The following is a 17,375-nucleotide window of genomic DNA, read 5'->3' on the forward strand; positions in this document are numbered from 1 at the left end:
TGTTTGGAGACTGGGCTGCCATGAATTGAACTCTGGGCTGGGCAGGGACTCTTGATCAGAGTGCCTATACAAGCTCTCTCTATATGACTTGGGCTTCCTCACAGTTTGGTAGCCTCTGGGCAGTCTGACTTCTTACAAGGTGGTTCAGTGCTCCAGGAGCTGGTATTCTAGCAAGCAGGGGGGAAGCTGCACAGCCTTTTGTGACCTAACCCTGGAAATCACTTTCACCAAAGTCTATTGATCCAAGTGGTCACAAGCCTGCTCAAATTCAAAAGAGGGGACATAGTCTCTACTTCTCAACGGAAGGAGTAGAAAAGAATTTGTGGCTACGTTCTAAAATTATCATAATTAGGATAATCTAAGCTACCATAACAAAGAAAGTTCAATTTACAGTGACTTAGTAAATATGGAAATTTATTTCTCTTGCACATAACAGTTACAGTGAGTAACTGTTAAGGTGAGTAGTCTTAAGTCATTGAGGTGGCTCTGCTCCACCAGACACCACTATGCCACTGGAACCTAGGCTCCACTGCCAACATGGGAGTCTTGAAAACCACTAACTGTCCTTGTGTCTTTGTGGGCAAAACCTTAGGCACGAGCTCACACACTGGCCACTCAGCTCACATGCTTGTACCTTGTCTTCCAGGGAGCAAGGAGTGGGCATGTTTGCCTTCTTAATGCTTCTATAGTGGAAAGCAGGGGTGCTTCTTTCTTATCTTTAAATTTCTTCTTTAAAGGAAGAGTGGTCAGATACTAGATACCCTAAAAGCAACAAATATCCAGTAGAATACGAAAGTTCTTACTGATAGACATTTAGGTTGATAAGTTTCTGTTGATAAGATGTTATTTACATTGTTTAAAGGAACATTCAAATATCTTTGAATATTTGAAAGATATTTTTTTCCCTTTAAGATACATTTCACGACTTCCTTGGTGGTCCAGTTGTTAAGAATCCACCTTGCAATTCAGGGGACGTGGGTTCAATCCCTGGTCTGGGAATATCCCACATGACGTGGAGCAACTAAGCCCATAAACCACAACTACTGAGCCTGCTCCCTAGAGCCTGTGCTCTGCAACAAGAGAAGCCACTGAAATGAGAAGCCTGTGCACCTCAACAAAGAGTAGCCCCTGCTTGCCACAGCTAGAGAAAGCCCACTTGCAGCAATGAAGATCCAGCACAGCCCAAAAAAAACAACAAACAAAGGAAACACTATTGCTGCCTTGATCCTTATCATGCCCTTATCCCAACTGACTGTATAACCTCTCCCTATTTATGGGGTTTGGTTGGGGTTGGGGCAGGGAAGTAGATAGTTCTTATGGAGCTAGCCTGCTGTGTTTCCCTTTGCCTGGCAAACTAATAAAGCTACCCTTTCCTTCTCCATGGGAAGAAAAAAAAGATACTTTCCAAGGAGTTATGTCATAATTTCTGATGTCTAGTCCACAGTTTCTTCATCTGGTCCTACAGAAACCCACTAAAGATGGCAACATCCTCCTTTTCTTCAAGTCAGAGGTGGCAGCCTGGCGATTTGTATGAGCCAGGGAGAAAGTCTGGAGAGATGCATCGTGTGCTATCAAGGATGCTCCAGGATTAAGTGTTGGTGTGGCCATGATCATAACCTGCTCCTGTTTATGGAGCACTGTGTGAAAGGCTTTACTCAAACTGTCTCACTTAGTCTTTGCGTTAATCTGATGGAGAAGATTCATCTTCATTTGATAAATTATCTTTATCAAATTATCTTTGACAAATTATCATCATGTGATAGATGGAGAAGCTTAGGTTCCAAGAGATTAGGTAATTTATCTGAGGCCTTAGAGTCAAATCAGTGCTTGGAATACTTGCTCGTAGGATATTCCCTCTCTAACCCAGCTGCCATACTGTGGGAAGCCCAAGCCACATGAAGAGGCTATGTGTTGACATTTCAGCCAACAGCCCCAGCTGAGCTCCCAGCGGGCAGCCAGCATCAGCTCCCAGCCATGTGAGTGAGCCAGCTTGAATTCTTCAGCTCACTCTTCAGCCCAGTTGACACCCCAGGTGGCTACAACCCCAACCAACATCACAAGTAGTACAACTGCTAAGTTGAGCTCAGCCACTCCAAAGACTGGTGAGAACTAATAATGAAATAGTTTTTGTGTCAAGTCACTGAGTTTTGGCAAGACTTTTTATGTAACAGTGACTAACCAAAACAGGTGGGGAGCTACTCATTCTTGGATGAATCCCAGCAGAGTCTGGAGAGGGGGTTACTGCTCTGGGGGTATCGCTAGAGTAGGGGGTCTTTGATGATTCTCACAAGCTCAGTGCCCTAGGCTGCATCTGCATATGATAGTTTTGTTTGTTCCCTGCCCCAGACGGGGAAATCTTCACTGAATCACAAATCTGGGAAGAGAAACTGTGTATAAATAAGTTGACAGAAATCTGGGCAAGATTCCCAAAGTAAATAATGTTGATTCTCAGCACAAAGAAGACATTGCTTAGTGCTACAAAAACTCACATAAACAGTCATTGCTTTATGACTGATTTGCTATATTTTCAAATTTCAAAAAAGCAACCATAATAACCCTCATTTAAAAAAGCAGCACTTGGAAATTCTGGAACATTGTGTGCAGTTCCTGAGGTCACAGGAGTATCCTTATCTTTCGGAGCTTCCCAGTCCTGCGGGCTGGAGGTGGTGCCAGTTTGACCTTTGGAAAGCCCCAGTTGGCACTCGATGCCAAAGCAAAATCCAACTTTTCTCTCCCAAAGAGCAGAAGAGAAGCTCACAACAGTTCAATAAGATGGTGGCCCTACCAACCTTAGGTGTTTACTCTCCTAACCCTCACCTCTCAGTCCCTTCTAGTTCAGTGGTTCTCAAATCTGGGGGCATAAAAATCATCTGGGAAGTATGTAAAAAATGCAAAAGTCCAGGGTTCTTCCCTGAAGATTCCCATTCTCTAAGTCTGGGGTGGGATCCCAGAATTTTTATTTTAATGAGAACCAGCTGGGACTTCCTTGGCAGTCTAGTGGTTAAGACTCCTCGCTTCCAACGCAGGGGGTTCAATCCCTGGTTGGGGAACTAAGATTCCACATGACACTGTGCATGGCCAAAAGAAAAAGAACTGGCTAATTCTTCCATTGGTGGGCCCCATACCCCAAGCTGAAGAGGACTATCATCTCAGGCCTTTCCTAAAAGTGTAGAATAGAGATGGGGAGAGTCCTCGATAAGCCAAACCTCCAGAGACCGGGATGGACCTTGGAAGGGGATCAAGATGGGATATTCAGATTCTGAGCCAGGAAGGATATAACAAACCCTGTAGCAAACGGGTTTCAAATTGTGTTTCTTCCAACCCTAGGGGGTTCCTCAGATGTGCTATCACTTCTAACCACAGCAGTTTCTCTTTGATCTGTTTTCTCACAGTAGGTTTCCAAGAAAGATTGTGTTAGAAGAAAAGATTTTACTACTAAATTCCCTCCGTGCATAAGGATATAGTTTGGTGAGGGTGAGGAGCAAATGGAACCCTCAAACATTGGTGGTAAGAATGAAAAATGATGCAGCCACTGTAGAAAAGTGGTTGGTGGTTCTGTAATAAGTTACATGGAGATTACCATATGTCTTGGTCTGCTCAGGCTGTTGTAACAAAATACCATAGATAAGGTGAATTAAACTGCAGACATTTATTTCTGACAGTTCTATTGTAAATGTTTGGCTCTTTACAGCAGTCCAAAGGTGGAAACAACCCAAATTTGACCATAACTGACAAATGATGAATGGGTAAAAGTAGTATATCTCTACAATGAAATACTACTTAACTATACAAAAGAATGAAGTATTGATACATGAATGAACCTTGAAAACATCCTGCTAAGTGAAAGAAGTCAGTCACAAAAGGCCAAATAATTTCATGATTCCATTTATATGAAATATTCAGAATAGGCAAATCCATAGGGACAGAGATGGAAAGCAGATTAGTGATTGCCAAAGATGAGGGTGATGGGGTTAAGGTGGAGTGACTGCTTAATGAGTGCAGGATTTCTTTGGGGGATGATGAAAATGTCCTGGAACTTGATAGTGGTGATGGTCACACGACATTGTGAGTGTGCTAAATGTCAGTAATGACAAGCTTTATGTTATGAGAATTTTACAAAATACAGCAATGAAAAAAAAAACCCCAATCAACAGATCTAGAACAGTCATCTCATTATTATTACTATTATTTTTACTGATAAGGTAGCTGAGGTCAGAAAGGGGAAATAGTTTGGTGAGTTCGCCCAGCCTGTTAGAGTTACAGCCAAGTCTGGTGACCCCCAGCCTGCCATAGCAGGCTGCCTCTCTTCCTCAACATCCTTGGTCTCCTACCCCCAACCCTTATCAAAAATGCTAAGATTCAGGGACATGCAATGTCCTGAGCCACACATCACGTCATAGTTTTTGCAGCCAGGCCCCCTGCTTCCCAGGCAGAGGTCCACCTTACCCCACATAGAGCTGGGCCAGCCTTTCTTCTGCGGTCACCAGTGCCTATTGCCGTCAAGTGTGTTGATGAAAGACAAACCCATTTCTAACTTCATACTTGAGTAAATCTTCCTAGGGGACTTGCTAAGCTGCATTCTTCGGACGGGGCTGATAAGGGCTGGGTGCATCAGATTCCTTACATTACAGACATTGCTTAGCTTCCCAAACTCCAGCTGGGCAGAGAGTCTGGAGGAGCTGGTGATGCTCCCAGGGCTGGGTTGGATTTATTCCAGCCATACACATTTGTGTGGTTGGCTGTTCTCTCTGGCTATTGGACCATATGCGTCTATCCCACAGTAGGTGCTTAATAAAGATTCATTGTAGGCTTCCCTGGTGGCTCAGTGGTAAAGAATCTGCCTGCCAACACAGGAGACACTGGTTGATCCCTGGTCTGGGAAGATTCCACATGCTGCAGAGCAGCTAAGCCCGTGCACCGCAACTATTGAGCCTGTGCTCAAGCCAAGGAGATGCAACTACTGAAGCCCATGTGCCCTACAGCCCATGTTCCACAACAAGAAAAGCCACTGCAATGAGAAGCCTGAGCACTGCAACTATAGAGTAACTCACCACAACTAGAGAAAAGCCCACACAGCCCACCAGCATAGCCAAAAATCAATCAATCAATAAAATTATTAAAAAAAAAAATTCACTGGCAACAATTGTCCCTGTTTTGTGGTCATCCTGGGACTGTCTTCATTCTGTTTAAAAAAGTTCAGGAAAAGACCTCACTTTCCTTGGTGCCACTCAGGGTAAGTTGTACATAAAGTGAGAGTTGTTTATCTGGTAGCCATCTGTCCTGACTCTTTGTGACCCCATGGATGCAAAATTCAAGTTCATGGAATTCTCCAGGCCTGCAATGCAGTTGTGTCCAACTCTTCATGATTCCATGGACTGTAGCCTGCCAGGCTCCTCTGTCCATGGAATTCTCCAGGCAAGAATACTGGAGTGGGTAGCCGTTCCCATCTCCAGGGAATTTTCCCAACCCAGGGATCAAACTCAGGTCTCCTGCATTGCAGGCAGATTCTTTACCAGCTGAGCCACCAGGGAAGCCCAGGGTAGCCGTCTGAGGTGGAATTATTCGCCATTCTGGGAGGTGGGGGCAGCAGAGGGTATAACTCGTTTGCATTTGCATTACTGTGAACTTTAGAGGTCAGGTCTTCTGGAACAATCCCTTCAGCCTCTTACCTAGGGTTTCAAAAAATTGCTAAGGGTTTTGTTCTGTCTCACATCCTGACCATTCCTTACATCCTTAGTTATAGTCTCCAGACAAATCATGGAGTTTTTAAAAAGTGCATAAACATACAAAAGGGCAATTGCAGGACCCAAGACAATTGGCTCTTTGGCAATTTTCTAATCTCAGCTGAGAACCCTGGCTGAGAAGGGAAACCTAGCTCTGTTCACTTGTGTTCAGTATCTGCTTCAGCATGGGATGGGGAGGGCAAACTCCCTCAATCCTCACATGGTGACTCGCTTCGCTCAGCCTCTGAAGATTATCTAACTCCTTGAACTTGAACTTGGAAATTGACTTCAGGCAGCAGGGATGGATGGAGACATTAAGGAAGACAGCAGAGTAGCAGTGGCCGCAGTTTTTAAGTTGTCATTTGGGATAAAGAAGGAAAGGTGAGAATTGCTACAGGGCAGACAGAGGTTTGGGGGTGAGTATTTACAGCTCAACCTTGGTGGTTGTATGTGGTTTCCCTGCTGTGTGGACAGATGTCTTATGTCTGGATGCAGACTTTCATTTTACAGGACAGAGAGGTTTAGAAATGCTCTATTCCTACTTGGAGATTTCAGTGTATGACTCTGTTCAATGATCCAAGGAGTCCTGCAGAAGAGAAATCTGCCTTGGTGTTGTTCAATCCAGTCTTTCCCAGTTATTTGACTTCAGAATTCTTCCTCCTTCTCGCATTATAGCACTCATTTATACCCCATGAAAGCCAGGTTTCCAAGAAATAATGGGAAATGCCTCCTTATGTCCTGTGGAGTTGGTTCTGGCCACTGATGCCCTACAGTGAGCAGCGTTCGGGCAGGACACAGGCCAGGGGACCTTGTTATAATAATCCAGGAAGTAGCATCACATGTTGTACCTGTCAGGCTCCTTCCTACACTGAGATGTTTTGATTCTCTGCACACTGACCAGGAAACCACTCTTTGCTGAGCACCATGTACTAGGAGCTTTTTGTACGTCATCTGTGTAATCTTCCCTCAAGTGTGTTGTTCCCATTCTATAATGAGGAAATTGAGACTCCAAGAGGTCACCCAGTTGAGTGTGTGGCAGTGTGAAGATCTGGGCTGGGGACGATGGGACCACACACTGGTACCCCCACCTCAGACACTGATGGTGGGAAAGGAAACTGGGGCAGTCATAGTTCGGCAGTTCCTCCATCAGTTAAAGAGAACTGCCAAATGTCTTGGGCTGCTGTAACAAAATACCATGGGCTGGGGGGCTTAAACAGTAGGCATCTGGTTCTCACAGTTCTGGAGGCTGGTGAGTCCCACATCAGGTTTGGTGTCTGGTGAAGGCTGGTGGGTGGCTGCCTCTTGCTGTCGCTCCCCTGTGCCTTGGCACTTCACTCACAAGCTGCATTTTCATGTTGCTCTTTCCAGAGTGTCTGGTTCCCCTGAGGAGCTATTTTGCTGGTCATGTGACCTTGGGCCTCTGGGCCTCAGTTTCCTCATCTGTAAAATAGGATGATACTCTCATTTTCTTTCTTCTGAACTTTTCCATTTTCTTCTTCCTTCCCTCCTCTCCTCTTTCCTTCTCCCTTAATTTTTTCCTCTCTCAACTTGTTTTTCCACATTGTCATAAACCTCAATCTCTGTATTAATTTTCCCCTGGAAGATCCTTGAAACTCCCCTGTTGGATCCTCCCTAAAGTGGCTTGAGAGGCACCGACAGTTTTTTAGTAACAGAGACCAGACAAGAAGGCGACTGCTGAGGAATTCCACATCAGTCAGGCGTTCTGTGTTCTGCATCCAGAATAGGGCAGTTTCCAAGGTGACTGAGCCTGGTGTGTGAGGATAAGGTGATAAGGTGAGGGCCTGGAGTTATGAGCTGCCAAACTCATAAACCATGCGGGCTTCCTCTGAGCCACTCGCCAAGCAATTTAACAACCGACTCGCTGCAAAGTGTTCCAAACTATTTAATGATCAGTGTATCTATAAATAGGGTCGTAAGAACAATCTGGATAGATATTAATGTATGGGTTCAGTCCTGGAGTGACTAAACCTTGAGTTGTTTTGACCTCAGAGAGCCATCAAAAGTCTGTTGCAAGGAACAATTCTGCAGTTGTCTTGTGGCAGATGTTTTGTTCCTGTTTGACGGGTCCTTGTGTGTATAATTTGTTAACATGATAATAATGTGCTGCTTGGCACTTGCAGTTTACTAAGAACCTTCACACACATGTTCTCATTTGATCCTGGCAAGCCAGGCATTATTATGAGGCTCAGAGGAGATCAGTGACTCACCCCAGGACATCCAGATTGTGGGGTGAATGGGGCTGGGGTGGGGCGTGGGGATAGTGGTGGTGGTAGCAGAGTCCAGATTTCAGATAAGGACTATGTGGCTTCCAAAGTTATCTTCCTGTCTTATTCCATCAAATCCTGTTTCCTGGTTTAAAAGACTGGATACAATCAGTGACTCTTCTGTCCTCAAACGGGACAGCACCCAAGTCTCTCCTTTGATTGCTTTACATTAAAAATAGGCTTGCCAGATTTAGTAAATAAAAATACAAAACACCTCATTAAATTTAAAACTCAGATTAAACAATGAATATTTTTTTTTGCTGTAAGTATGTCCCATGATACCTGGCAACTCTAACTTAAAGTACTTGCTATTGTCAGGTAGGATAATCCTTACTTATTCCTCTTTTTGGAGGGCAGAATAGAACGTGATGATTGGATTGATTGATTTATGATTAAGGGCTCTCCATAATCAGGACTTGCAACACCCTGATTGCTCCTATCTGATTGAAAAAATAAAAATAAAAAAATAAAGTACTTGCTATTAAAGGTTTTTTCTTTTAAAAAATAATATGAGTTACAGAAAATTTTGAAAAATCAGATAAGCAAAAGGAAAGTGAAAGTGAAAGTCACTCAGTTGTGTCCAACTCTTTGAGACGTCATGGACTATACAGTCCATGGAATTCTCCAGGCCAGAATACTGGAGTGGGTAGTCTTTTCCTTCTCCAAGGGATCTTCCCAACCCAGGGACTGAACCCAGGTCTCCTGCATTGCAGGCAGATTCTTTACCAGCTGAGACACAAGGAAAGCCTATAAGCAAAAGAAAGAAAATATAAATTAGTCCTAATTTTACCATCATGTAATATTAATATTTAAATATTAGCTGTTCATACTTCATTATATTTGTTGAGACCTCTTTTTCCATTATGCATATGTTTATATGCATAATTCCTTTTTTAAGAAATAGAAACATGAATTTACTGATTATATATTACTTAGTTCAGTTCAGTCTCTCAGTTGCTTTGAGATCCCATGGACTGCGGCATGACAGGATTCCCTGTCAATCACAAATTCCTGGAGCTTGCTCAAACTAATGTCCATCGAGTCGGTGATGCCATCCAACAATCTCAACCTCTGTTGTCCCCTTCTCCTATCTTTAGTCTTTCCTAGCATCAGGGTCTCTTCTAGTGAGTCAGTTCTTTGCATCAGGTGGCCAAAGTATTGGAGTTTCAGCTTCAGCTTCAGTCCTTCCAGTGAATACTCAGAACTGATTTCCTTTAGGATTGACTGACTTGATTTCTTTGCAGTCCAAGGGACTCTCAAGAGTCTTCTCCAGCACCACAGTTCAAAAGCATCAATTCTTCGGTGCTCAGCTTTCTTTATAGTCCAACTCTCACATCCATGCATGACTACTGGAAAAACCATAGCCTTGACTAGATGAACCTTTGTTGGCAAAGGAATGTCTCTGCTTTTTAATATGCTGTCTAGGTTAGTCATAGCTTTTCTTCCAAGAAGCAAGTGTCTTTTAATTTCAAGGCTGCAGTCACCATCTGCAGTGGTTTTGGAGCCCCCCAAAATAAAGTCTGTTGTTGTTTCCACTGTTTCCCCATCTATTTGCCATGAACTGTTGGGACCAGATGCCATGATCTTAGTTTTTTGAATGTTGAGTTTTAAGCCAACTTTTTCACTCTCCTCTTTCACTTTCATCAAGAGGCTCCTTAGTTCTTCACTTTCTGCCATAAGGGTGATGTCATCTGCGTATCTGAGATTATTGATATTTCTCCTGGAAATCTTGATTCCAACTTATATTACTTAAGGTCTGAGTTTTTTTCACTCAATAATATATCTTGGATACCTTTCTATGCCTTGATATATTCTGTAATATTCAAATGACTGCAAGGCCATCAATGGCATAACATACTGCCTTTAGTGAATCCCCTATAGGCGAACATTTAGGTTGTGGCTAATGTTTTATTATTACAGACTTATCGTGAATAAACTTCACTGAGTCTTCTGGACATCCCTGGGATAAATTTATGGCAATAGAATTTCTCAGTCAAAGGATATGCAAACTTTAAAGGCTTTTTTACATGTTGTCAAGTTTACATGTCCTCCAGAAAAATTGTACCAGTTTGCTGCTGCTGCTGCTGCTAAGTTGCTTCGGTTGTGTCCGACTGCATGTGACCCCGTAGACGGCAGCCTACCAGGCTCCCCCATCCCTGGGATTCTCCAGGCAAAAACACTGGAGTGGGTTGCCATTTCCTTCTCCAATGCATGAAAGTGAAAAGTGAAAGTGAAGTCGCTCAGTCGTGTCTGAGTCTTAGCAACCCCATGGACTGCAGCCTACCAGGCTCCTCCATCCATGGGATTTTCCAGGCAAGAGTACTGGAGTGGGATGCCATTGCCATCTCCGTGTACTAGTTTATGTTCTTACAAATAGTGTCTGAAAGTGCCATTCCTTGCATATTGTCAATATTGGGAATTATCAATAAAAAAGAAAAAAGAACCCCTTTGATTCTGAGCCTATCCTGACTCAATAATCATATTCAACTCTCTGCCCTCAAGTATGTAATCTTACTTCTTTCTACTGAGCCTTCAATTCTCAAAGAAGGGAGTAGATTAGATCAGGGATAGAAATCACTACCACTGTCCCATCACATGCTGAATTTCCATCCAAGTACCAACAGGCCTGATCCTGTTTAGCTTTCGAGATTAGGAGAGTGCACGTTTATGGCTGTAACCCACCTGCTGAATTTCCAGTGTTCAGAATCATTCATCTCAGTCTTACAGGTGGCCATTACTCATGTAAAGAACTTGCTCATTAGGGCAAATTTCCCTTTATGTAAGAATTCAGTTAATAAATGGAGACAGAATGGTAGAATTGTAATGTCATCAATCATCAGTGTCTGTTTATTTCAGGTGCAGAGAAAATGTTAAACTACTATGAACATGTAATCAATGAAATTCAGACTGAGGGCAACTCTATATAGGTCAAATGGCTTCTTTTCTTTAAAAAAAAGGAAAAAGTGAAAAAAAAAAAGGATGCAGGGGAAACAGTGTAAAAGATACCTAAAAGATATATCCACCAATCAGAATGTATGGACTATAGTTGAATCCTTATTTTATTAAAAAATACTATTGGAAAGAACCCACCATTCATGAGACAATTAGAAATGTGAACATGGAATGGACATTTGGTTAAAGTAAGAAATAACTACTAATTTTAAATCACATGATAGTAGTATCATCTATGTTTTAAACAAGAGCCTTCATCTTTTAGAGCAGTGGTTCTCAGTTTTGAGATTTTGCTTCTTAGGATATTTGGCAATCTCGAGACATTTTTGGTTGTCAAAACTGGGGGGAAGGTGTTACCAGGCTCTAGAGAGTAGAACCCATGGATGTTGCTAAACATCCTATAATGCACCAGACAGCTCCTCACAGCAAAGAGTCACTTGGCTCACAATGGTAATGATGCTGAGATTGAGAGGCTCTATATTAGACATACACACTGAAATATTTGGGCAGTGGTGAAGAATCCACCTGCCAAGTAGGAGACACAAGTTCGATCCCTGGGTTTAGAAGATCCCCTGGAGAAGGGAATGGCTACCCACTCCAGTACTCTTGCCTAGGAAATCCCATGGACAGAGGAATCTGGAGGGCTACAGTGTGTGGGGTCACCAAAGAGTTGGACACTACTTAGTGACTAAACAACAACAAACTGAAATATTTGTGGGTAAAGTGATATTATGGGTGGGATTTGCTTTAAAATAACACAGTGCCCCTCCCCTCCCCCACTTTAGCAGAAGTTTTGTTTTCTGCCCTGTTTCAGTTACCTGTGGTCAACTCTGGTTCAAAAGTATTAAATGGAAAAATTTAGAAATAAACAATTCATAAATTTTAAGTTGCACACCATTCTTTTAAAAAATTATTTAATTATTTAATATTTATTTTTGGTTGTGCTGGGTCTTTCTTTCTGTGAGGGCTTTTCTCTAGTTGTGGTAAGCAGAGGCTACTCTCTAGTTGTGGTGTGCGGGTTTCTGATTGTGGTGGCTTCTCTTGTTTTATTTATTTATTTGAATTGGAGGCTGGTTATTGTAGTGATTTTGCCATACACTGACATGAATCAGCCATGCGTGTACATGTGTTCCTCATCCTGAACCCCCTTCCCACCTCCCTCCCCGTCCCATCCCTCAGGGTCATCCCAGTGCACCAGCCCTGAGCACCCTGTCTCATGTGTTGAACCTGGACTGGCGATCTGTTTCACATATGATGATACACATGTTTCAATGCCATTCTCTCGCTTCTCTTGTTTTAGAGCACGGGCTTTAGGGTATGAGGGCTTCAATAGTTGTAGCATGTGGACTTGGTAGTTGTTGGCTCTGGAGTATAGTCTCAGAAGTTGTGGTATCTGGACTTTATTGCTCCTTGGCATATGGGATCTTCCTGGATCAGGGATTGAACCCCATCTCCCACACTGGCAGGTGGATTCTTTATCACTGAGCCACCAGGGAAGTCCCTTGCACACCATTCAAGGTAGTATGATGAAATCCCATGGGATCCCACTCCATCCTGCCTGGGATGTAATCATCCCTTTGTTCAGCATATCTGCCCATTAGTCATTTAGTAGCCATCTAGGTTATCTTGTTGACTGTCATGGTAACCCAGTTCTCATGTTCAAGTAACCCTCATTTTACAGAGACCACATTCACATCACTTTCGTTCCAGTATATTGTTAAAATTGTTCTATTTTATTGTTGGTTACTGTTGTTAATCTCTTATTGTGCATAATTTATAATTGTATTTTAGACAAACATGTATAGAAAATAAATCATACATCTAGGGTTCAGTACTGTTTCATACATCCACTGGGCGTCTTGCATCTCCCACAGACAAGGGGGATATCTGTATGTGACAGAGGAAATGGATGGAGGTCTGGAGGCATGGACTTGGTGATGGTTGTTGTTTGGGGCTGGGTAAATGTTATGGGACTTCATTATATTCTATCTCCTTTAGGTAAGTTGGGACTTCCCTGGTGGCTCAGATGGTAAAGTGTCTGCCTGCAATGCGGGAGACCTGGGTTTGATCCCCGGTTCAGGAAAATCCCCTGGAGAAGGAAATGGCAACCCACTCCAGTACTCCTGCCTGGAAAATTCCATGAACTGAGGAGCCTGGTAGGCTACAGTCCATGAGATCGCAAAGAGTCAAACATGACTGAGCGACTTCACTTTCACTTTCTTTTAGGTAAGTTTGAAATTCTCTGAAATAAAGTTTAGGGAATTCCCTGGCAATCCAGTGGTTAGGACTCTGTGTTTCCTCTGCAGGGGACCTGGGTTCAATCCCTGATTGGGGAACTAAGATCCTGTAAGCCATGTGATCAAGCAACCCCCCCCCGCCAAAAAAAAATCTTCTCATGAGGTGGGTTGCCATTTCTTCTGGATTCCTTCTCTAAGAACCATCTCTTTTATTCTCTAGCAACTTTGAATTTTTTCTAATCTCATCCATTGGGAAATTGTGAAATAGCTTATTTTGTGTGCCCTCCTATCTCTGCCTTCCCTACCACCAGAGGGGAGGTGTGTAGGTCAAACTCCCCCCACCCTGTTTCCTTGGCCGATTTTTTTTTATCTGCAAAGCAAGGACACACATGAATCTTGTTTACTTCCTGGAGTTTTTTTTTTTTTTCCAATTTTGTCTGTGCCATGAGGCATGTAGTATATTAGTCCCCCCACCACCCCAGAGATTGAACCTGGGTCTCCTGCATTGCAGACAGATTTTTCACTGTCTGAGTCACCAAGGAAGCCCAGAAAATTGAAGAGAAGAAGTTATTTACCAATTAACTATTAAGTTAAAATTACACTGAAATTCAAAGACTTTACTTCCAGACCAAAGACTGCACTTAATATTAAGGGGAGAAAAAATGCAATTTTGGTAATGCCAGATGAAATGGAATCCTCGGTCTTATAAAAGCTCCACGGGAAGACTTCCCTGGTGGTCCAGTGGCTGGGCATCTGCACTTTCAATACAGGGTGTGGGGTTCTAAAATAATTTGTATAGAATTTATATTACTTCTCCCTTACTTGTCTGGTAGAATTTACCTGTAGAGCCATATGAACTTGGAGTTTTCTTTGTAGAAATGTTTTAAACTATAAATTCAATTTCTTTAATAGATATGATATTCAGGTTATCTATTTTTTCTTTCATAATCTTTGGTAGTTTGTATCTATCAAGGAATTCATCCATATCATCTAAGTTGTCAAATTTATTGGCATAAAATTTTCCATAAGCATCTCTTATCATCTTTTTAATCTTTGTAGACTCTTCAGTGATGTCCTCTCTCATTTCTTAAATTGGTAATTTGTGTCTGAAACAAAGTCTTTTTTTTTTTTTGGCTGTATCTTGTAGCACGTAGAATCTTAGTTCCCTGGCCAGGGATCAAATCCATGCCCCCTGCATTGGAAGCATGGAGTCCTAACCACTGGACTTCAAGGGAAATCCCTGAATTAAAGTCTTTTAGAGGATAAAAATTCAACAGGGAAGACAGAATTTCTTTGTTCATATGAGAAAAATCTACTTGTGTTTGAAGTATTTGCTTTTATAAATTTTATAGAGTTATTCCTTATGCTGAATTAATGCAGCAGGAGGCTTATGGGAAGCAGAAGGGAGACAGTCAGATATAAATCTGATTTGTAACCAGGCTCTGTCTTTATGAAAGGAGGAAGCAAGAGTGATAGGTCACCTTGAAGTTTTTTGCATACTGAGTTGCTTCAAAGAAGCACATAGTTTTCGTCAGGGTCATTGACTCCTGCATTCTGGATCCTTTCCAAACCATTCTATTACTTTGGAAGCATGTAATCTTAAATAATGCCACTGTGCCTGTTTATTCTCAAGCACTGGAGATTCTGACAACATTGAACAGCTCAGATAATATTCTAGGTCTGCTTTTCCAGGAAGAGTCTGGGGGATGTTTGAAATTGTGGGAAAACCATAGGTTTTAGAGTAAGACAATTGTGACTTCAAAGTATGGCTGTGCTGCTCACTAGCTATGGACTCAGGGTACAATTGTGGAATTTCTCTCTGAACTCTACTTTCCTCACATACAAATTGGGGACAATGAGACCTACTTCATGGTGCTCTTGGGGTGTTTAAATGTGATAATATGTGGGTCTAGCACATATTATCAACTCTGAGTGGATCTCAGGGTGTGGTCTCTTGACCAGTAGCATCAATAGCACTTAGAAACTTGCTAGAGATGTAAATTCTTGAGCTCAACTCCAGACCTACAGAATCAGAAACTCTGGGAGTAAGGCCCAGTAATCTATGTTTTCACAAGTCTCCTAGGGGATCATGAGGACCTGCCACGTTGGAGCACATGGATTAGCACATTCTTTGGCAGACGGTAGAAGCTCAAGACATATTAGTTTTCTCCCATTATTTATGCTTTCTTGAAAACTATTCTTTTGGCTTATTCTTGGCTCTCATACTAATTAAACTTGTCAAGAGTTAAGAGAGTCTTTCTCTGTCTCATCTTTTCTTTTTCTTTTTCCAAAGTTCCTGGTTCATGTTAGCATTCAGTGGAACTCAGAAAGTTAACTGTATTTCCACGTGTCACAAAGGACAGAGCTGCCCTTGGCTTTCCAGAGCTATACTTATTTATTTGACTTATGTAGCACCTTGGCTCAATCATGTCTCTGAAAGATGAAGTGTTCCCTGTGTGCCTGGAGTGAATACCAATCTGTGTATGACCCCAGGGATGTCAGAGTATAATGTCTTACTTTTGGTGTCAGCCAATAAACATAAAGGCATGAGCAACGTCATAGGTCATTTGGTCCTGATTAAAGAAGCAACGCCATAAAATCTCACAAAACTCAAGTGGAGTGAGAGAGAGAGAGGAGGGCAGGCCAACAAATAAATGAAAAACCAAAGATGCACAGAAAATTCTTTTGTTTAGAAAAGGCAAGTTTATTTGCATAGCACTTTATGGTTTAAGAAACACCTTAAGCTGAGACCAGTCACAGCTGGTAGGACAGTTGTGAGAAATGAATGTGATAATCCCTGTATTTGAGGCATGGTGCACTTTATTAAGCACTCAATATATTACTAAATTATTACTAGTAATAACAGTAGGTGGTAAGTGAATGTTTACTGGATAAATGGCTCATTAAATGAGTGCTTGGTTGAATGAAATAATGAACTATCAAGTTGTTTGATCACAGATACTTTTTCTTAGTGCAAAAGCAAGCTTCAGGGAAAATTGTTCATTTTGTAGCGAGTCCCATAGAAGCTACTGGATAAAGTATAGTTGAAATTCAAAAAAGGAAAGAAAAGTTTTATTTATAATAGTCCCAAACTAGAAACCACCCAAATGTCCATCAAAAGCTGAATGAATAAAGAAACTGTGGTTCATCCATAAACTGGATACTCTTTAGAAACAATAAGAAAAAAGCTAAGGTGTCATACAACTTAGATGAATCTCAGAAACATTATACTGAGAAAAGAAAGCCAGACACAAAAGGGTGCATGCTGTGTGAATTCATTTCTGTCACATTCTAGAAGTGGCAGACCTAATGTACAGTCAGGAAGCTCATCAGTGGTTGCCTGAAGTTGGGAATGCAAGTTGGGATTGACTACCAAGGGACTGGCAGGAACCTGAGAGGGTGATGGCGAAATTCTGTATCTTGATTACAAGAGGGTGTACATTTGTCAAAGCTCATTAAACTGTATATTTTATTTATTTTTAAAAATTTTGCCTGTTTAGTTGGCTGTGCTGGGTCTTTGTTGATGCACTTGGGCTTTCTCCAGTTGTGGCAAGCGGGGGCTACTCTCTAGTTGCCGTGCATGGGCTTGTTGCAGGGGTTTCTCTTGTTGTGGAGCACGGGCTTTAGGCACATGGGCTCCGTATTTGTAGCTCTCAGGCTCTAGAGCTTGGGGTCAGTAGTTGTGGTGCACAGGGTTAGTTGCTCCGAGACATGTGGGATCTTCCTGGATCGGGGATCAAACCCGTGCCCCTTGCATTGGCAACGCAGATTCCTACTTACTGTACCATCGGGGAAGTTCAAACTGTACATTTAAAATGGATGGATTTTATTTCAACAAAACTGATTTTAAAAAATCAGGAAAAAGAAAAAAAAAAACAACAACAAACCAAAATTCTCTCCTACCAAGGCTTAGAACCCACTGTGGTGCCACTGTGGATTCTGAATCCATAGTGAGATGGAGTGACGGCTACAGTGTGTCCTGCTCTGGCTGGAGAGGTCAAGGCCCATATGCCCAGGCGTCATCTACCAGGGCTGATCACTCTGGGGAGACCAAGGAAATGGTGTGGGACAGTGTGCCCTAAAATGAAGTAACTTCTGCAAGTAGAACAGGTATTTCAAGCTTGCTTTGCAGGCCTTCTTTTGTCTTGTTCTTAAACTAAATGTTAACCTCTAATTCA

At 42.2% G+C, this 17,375-nt stretch overlaps 1 non-coding gene across 1 annotated transcript; it reads left to right on the top strand.

Annotated features, from left to right (window-relative positions):
• Nucleotides 1-8,319: 8,319 nt before the first annotated feature.
• LOC122445656 lies at nt 8,320-8,453 on the top strand. Its single transcript, XR_006270615.1, has one exon. It is a non-coding gene; the product is annotated as a U8 small nucleolar RNA (small nucleolar RNA).
• Nucleotides 8,454-17,375: the final 8,922 nt, after the last annotated feature.

Source organism: Cervus canadensis, chromosome 7, assembly GCF_019320065.1.
Source record: "Cervus canadensis isolate Bull #8, Minnesota chromosome 7, ASM1932006v1, whole genome shotgun sequence".
Taxonomy (NCBI): domain Eukaryota; kingdom Metazoa; phylum Chordata; class Mammalia; order Artiodactyla; family Cervidae; genus Cervus; species Cervus canadensis.